The sequence below is a fragment of the Corapipo altera genome, unplaced genomic scaffold (genome assembly GCF_003945725.1).
Source record: "Corapipo altera isolate COAL_440 unplaced genomic scaffold, ASM394572v1 92, whole genome shotgun sequence".
NCBI lineage: Eukaryota > Metazoa > Chordata > Aves > Passeriformes > Pipridae > Corapipo > Corapipo altera.
The window spans coordinates 217,740-223,449 of NW_020884994.1; the positions used below are offsets into that span (position 1 = coordinate 217,740).

The 5,710-nt window shown below is 46.5% G+C and overlaps 1 protein-coding gene across 1 annotated transcript in view; it reads right to left on the minus strand.

Moving 5' to 3' along the window:
• The window catches only part of HTR1D (5-hydroxytryptamine receptor 1D), a 14,494-nt gene extending 13,299 nt beyond the window's left edge, over positions 1-1,195 (minus strand). The window contains exon 1 of the mRNA XM_027666523.1: positions 899-1,195. The gene's annotated coding sequence lies outside the window, so the exon portion shown is untranslated. The remainder of the gene's footprint in view (positions 1-898) is intronic.
• Between the last annotated feature and the right edge of the window lie 4,515 nt (positions 1,196-5,710).

The following is a 5,710-nucleotide window of genomic DNA, read 5'->3' on the forward strand; positions in this document are numbered from 1 at the left end:
CGCTCCGCCGCTCCCCTGCTCCGCTCCGCCGCTCCCCTGCTCCGCTCTGTTCCTCCGCGCCGCGGGGGCCCGACCGCTCCTCTGTGCGGCGGCGGCGGCGGCTCGCTCAGCGTCGGGGGCCGGGCCGGTGCTCTGCCCGCCGGCTGGGTCGGGGCAGCGCGGGGCCCCCGGCCCAGCCTCCAGCGGCCGCCTGTAAGGGCAGCCCCGGGTCGGCGGCGGGCGCGGGGGCAGCGCTGCCCGGGGTTCGGGGGTGGGGCCTGCGACCCCCTCCCAGGAGGTCTCCTCACCGGACCCCACCACGCCAGCCCGGGCCTTGTCCCCGGTGCCGGGAAGCGCCGCCGTGGCAGGCTGCGTGGTCGGAGACCTCGCGCTGTTCCCGTTGGTTCGAGGATCAATAACTTGCGAGATAGCGGTGATGCCCTGAGCTGCGGCGGAGGCCCCGCCGATAGCCAAGGACAAAGGATTGTTCAGAGCTCACCTAGATGGGCTTGACCCAACTGCTGCATCAGCTTTGCTCCGACCCGGGGCTCGCAGCCCCCTTTGCAGAGCAGCCCTTCTGCATCCAAACCTAAAAGATCCAGAGTGTTAATTCCAGCTTTTATAAGCTATGCCATTAGTGGGTTTTAACTGGTTTAGTTGCTAATGAGAAATAAAAGCTCTTTTTCAGAGAAGCAGTAACTTTTCACACTAGACAAAACTTTTACAGAAAAGTAATGCAAAATCCAAGGTCTTGAAAGAGCAATGCTAAAGTCGCAGCCCCTTTGCAGCATCGTTTAGGGTTCTAAATAGATTCTAAATTAGCCATTGCCAAACAACTGTCTCCATTTCCCTCTCGCAGCTAATTTACATATTGGATTATTTCAAAATACAGATAATCTCCTGATTTTTGAACACTTACTACTGTTGATAGCCAGGCTCTGCCCTCTCCACCACACTGTCTCAGTGAATGGTTTTTGACCCTGAACCCAAGTCTGCTCGAGCTACCCTCAGCTCAGTCTCAAAAATGTCACACACTTTCCAAATATTTCAAAGGGTTTTGTCCCAACTTCAACACGTCAAATAACTGGCTGCTCACACAAACAGCAGCATTTCATCTATTCTCCACTGCAATATAGGACTTAGAACACGCTTTTGAACCTGAAGAGGCTGGGTATTGTGTAAGTCATAAAGCTAAAGCCTCATTTGAGACTGAGAGGAAAATGGGAGCTTTTTAAACTGCAGCCACATGGTGTGAATCTTATACAAGAAATAATTCCCTGCAGCATCACTTCACTTCCAGGCTGGGAGAGGACACATGGTGAATCTTTTGAGCCTCCAGAATTTCCCAGAGATAGACTGAGACAAGAGTAGCTACAATACGTTTTCTTCGAAAGTCTGAAGATGCCTCTCAGTTTATTTTCTTCCCAAACAATGTGGGTGTTGTTTTGTGGGTGGGAATGTGTTCGATGTGATACAGTGTACAAGGAAAGAGGTTGGCTCCTTTATATCTCCAGCTGAGGAATAAATTCTGCCCTTGGGGTAGAGATACTCCAGGGAACCTTGCAGAGCTTTGCAGCAGAGTGCAGGCTGGTCTGGGATCTGTGACCACCCCAAGACAGCTCCTGCTGCTCTGCAGTCCCTTGTCAGGAGAAGGGAACTCACGGGCCACAGGCAGAGGCCAGATTCCTCCTAGCCCAGGAAAAACATTTGCTGTAAAGTCATTGTTCTCCCATGCCAGGGCTTCACAGATGTCAGCTATTTTTCAGAACCATTAATTCTATGCAGAAAAAGGAAGTGCCTGGTGTCTTTCCTTAGGTTGACTGGGAAAATCAGAGAAAATTTTGGGGTGTGGACTAGTCTGATCCTCCAGATACTCTTTTGCCCCATAAGAGCTATAGCTCATTCTTTCATGCTTTACAAGGTCAAAAACAGTATCGTATTTAATATCCTGTGTTGAATGCACTTAGAAAAATAACACAACTACTCTTTTTTTGAGATTTTTTCATTTTTGTTCAGGCGGGTGCACAGAGAGAATTCATGCGCAGGCCAAGAGCCAGTATGTATGTGCATCAGTAAGACAGGCAGATCTACAAATAAAGATCTACAAATAGAGGCAGATCTACAAATAAAGAAGCCTTTGAAACAAGTCTGCTGTTTTGCTTAATGCTAGGGAAATAAACCATAGCCGCGTTGGCAAGGTTGGCAGAGTCACAGCAGTGTGTTGGTGATGCTTAGTCTATAGACCCCCGTGTTGAAGTAATCAGAGCTGTACATCAGTGGAGCTCAGGCACATTTGTACCCACTTGGTACTGGCTGAGGCAGGTCCTTGGGAGAAAATCTGAACTTCACACACAGCTTTTAGTGAGTTTCTTCCTTTAATCCAGTTATTTTACTTTCGCAAGATTGATTTCAGTTTTCAAACTGAGCTCATCTCAGCAGTCCTACCTCTAATTTTGTTTCCTATTATGTGTGACTCTCAGAAGTTGCTCACAGCTTAAACTTTTCCCCAGCAGCCTGAGCCAAAGTTACGATGCAGCTGAGTCTTTGGTCCTTGGGACTGCAGGGGGTGTGGGTGGGGTGGGTCACAGACCCCTACAAGGAGAATTAAACCTCATTCCTTAGAATCCCAAGTGAATACCTCACCATATCGACCAGACTGTTGATTGCTCTAAGGTGGTAAAGTGCATGTCCTGGATGTCTGATCTCAAAGGGCTCAGGTTTTTTTTCTCTTGTTGCAGAAGAAAGTCTGAAAACTTCATATTTTCACAGTGTGGGAAACAGTTTCCTTTCTTGGTGTAGCTGGAAGACCATCAAAGGCAAAATGGATGTTTTCCTTCCCAAGAGTATTGGCTGTCCAGGCTGTCCTGGAGTGAGCCCAGGATCTGTGGTCTGAGCCCTGCTCTGGTCTGATCTATCTCAAGTTCAAATACGTTGAGGTGATGTTGCTTTTCCTACTGTGACTTCCCTGTGAAGTGGAATAATAGTAACTATTTAACTTTCCCAGACATGCTGGAGAAGTGTTTTTACTTGTTTGAGCTGGCAGGAGGAGTGGCAATCAGTAATAAAGGGCTCTGCAGGACTGTGCATAGGCACAAACTACTCTGGTTCTGGTTAAAGACTGCTGAGTTGTTATACTGAGAACCAGCACTGCTTGCACAAGTGAGAGACGCACAGCACCACTCACACAAGTCAAGACAAAAACTCTGAGACTGGAATTGTTTTGCTGCCCTAATTGAAGTTCTCCAAGAGCTGAAATCTATCCTGGTCACATTGTCCAGCAAATGGGAGGGACAGTAGACCAAGCAATTGCAGTGAGTTCAGCATGGAAGCCGTCACCTGAATACATCCTCCTCACAAGATGGGAAATGACATTAAAATGGCTGTGGCCTGGATAGTGTTCAAGTAAAAATACCTCCTTCCTTACCAGCAGCGTGGTTCCCTGTGGATGCACCTCAGTCAGATCCATTGCTTATGTGAACAGAGAGAATTCTTTTTCTCTCTGTAGATCTTGCCAAGCCCAGACTAGAGAGGAGGGGAGGCAGATGTCATTCTGAGAACTACTCTGAGTACTTCAAAACTGCTTTTGCTCACTGTCAAACTATGCTCAGAACACTAACACATGGGATCATCCTAATTTTCATCCTAATTTTGCCCATTGCTAATTTACATCTATTTCGTCTGCATTCAGTGGCTCTTTCTTTGGCATTTACCCTTGTGATTAACCAATCAACTCTTCTGAGGCAACAAAATGTACTGGCTTCTTGTGACAGAAATTTACTTTGGTCGAGGAAGGCAAACGCATCATGTGAGGTTCCTCCTTTTGGTTCAGGAATTTTCTCTGCTCTTTGGTATTTTATGTCACCTTACTTTGTCATTGAAAACTGAATTAAAGACATGGACATTTCAAAAAAGGAAGAAACTCACAGCACTTATTTTTCCTAGATGAATCATTTTCCTCTGAATTCCACATTTTTGTCACATTCCAAAACTCACAGTTAGACACTGGCATATGGAGAATTCTTCAGGCACCACTTCTCTACAGAAGGTATATCTTGGCTTTAAAGCTTTATTCTCAGTCTTGCAAAGGACCATAGCCCAGAGCCCAGTCAATACTTCCTTCTCCTGAGGCTGCTCTCTTTCCCTTCTCTTTATCAAGTAGAGAAATGCTCAGAAATTGGTACAGTATCAAAATACAAAACTTGCCTTATAATTGCTGAGATAACTGGTACCAAAGCCTGAAACTGCTTGACAACTGCCTTCCCAAAGAGTTCCTTGAACCTGTTTCAAACTTCAGTGCAGAAGATGGCTGAGAAAGACAGCCATCTCCCAAAAAGTTGTGTGTGCTCACTGAAGCTCCGTGAGGTCACAGGTCTTATTTATACATTAAAAAAAATATCATTTCGTTACAGATGGACATTCATTTTCTTCCACAGGAGAGAGGAATTCTGTCAGCACTGTTCTTCCACTGACTTAGTGAGACATTTTTCTGGACAGTGCATGGTTCTGACATCAGAGCTGGAGGCAGCCCACCAGAGGGCACTGGGGCAAGAGGGACACTGGAGCACATTGCGCGAGGAGAGGCTGAAGGACCTGGCATGTTCATTTTGGAAAAGATAAGGGACAGGGGGATCTAACTGCAGTGTTCAGTTAACTATAGGGTTATAGAAGATGAAGCCAGGTTCTTCTCAGCTGTGCACAGTGGAAGGACAACAGGCAAAAGTCACAGCAAGGGAAATTCCAACTAGACTCTAAGGAGTGTGGCAGCTCCTGCCCATCACACTATCCCACTGGAAATTTTCCAGTTGTCATAAAGGAGTGAAGCAATCAAAGATGTGAATTCCTTACAGCTCTGGGAAGTGTCAGGAGTGGGGCAGGGAAACAGAATGGTGCAGACCAACTGAGTGATCGAGCAGATATCTGGACTTGGAGGCAAGCTGCAAGTGTCCTAATCTGTAACCAGCCTTGTGATCCACGGCAACACAGCAGGCAGGGAAAGGAGAGTAGCAGCACTGCTTGGCATAGCAACAGCTTTGAACGATTCATGGCAGGATAGCAGATTCATGAGCAAACTCCTGACAGGGTCCTTCTCCTGTGATTTCCAGTAACTGCCTCTGCCAGTTGATTCTTCTGAGGCAAAGACAACCAACCTCAAAGCGCTCAGTACTGACCACAATGCAAACACATACCACACTCTCCATGAGGAACTGTTTGTTTTGATCCCAACCATCTAGTGAGAATCACGTGACTTTTCCATTTGTCCTGCAGCTGGTGTCTCAGGAACAAAGTGATACGCGTCAGACTCTATGAAACACATCTGGCTGAAACTCCATGTTCTCATGTTAGCACTTGGAAAGTGGATATTAAAACATTGAAAGCATTTTAAATCGTTTGAATTTGAACCAGGAGCTCTGATGCTCACCTTTCACAGATCTAGTAAAGAGATTCCATTCATCTAATGTCAGAAAAAAACAGCTTCATGGAAAAATAGGGTTTGAGAAATAAACTTGGTTTTATTTTATTCTTTATGAAGATGCTATGTTTAACAGTTATAAAAATGTTGGCACATCAGTAGTACACAGCTTTTTAATTTTGCATGGCAGTTGCCTCTGGCAGGGCTGTACCACAGTCCTGTACCCTGGGAGCCCTACCCGGGTTTCCTAGCCCTCACATTGCTGAGGGGAAGATAGACTGTCAGGTCAAAGGCTTTCACTGCCGGGACCGAAGGCTCAGA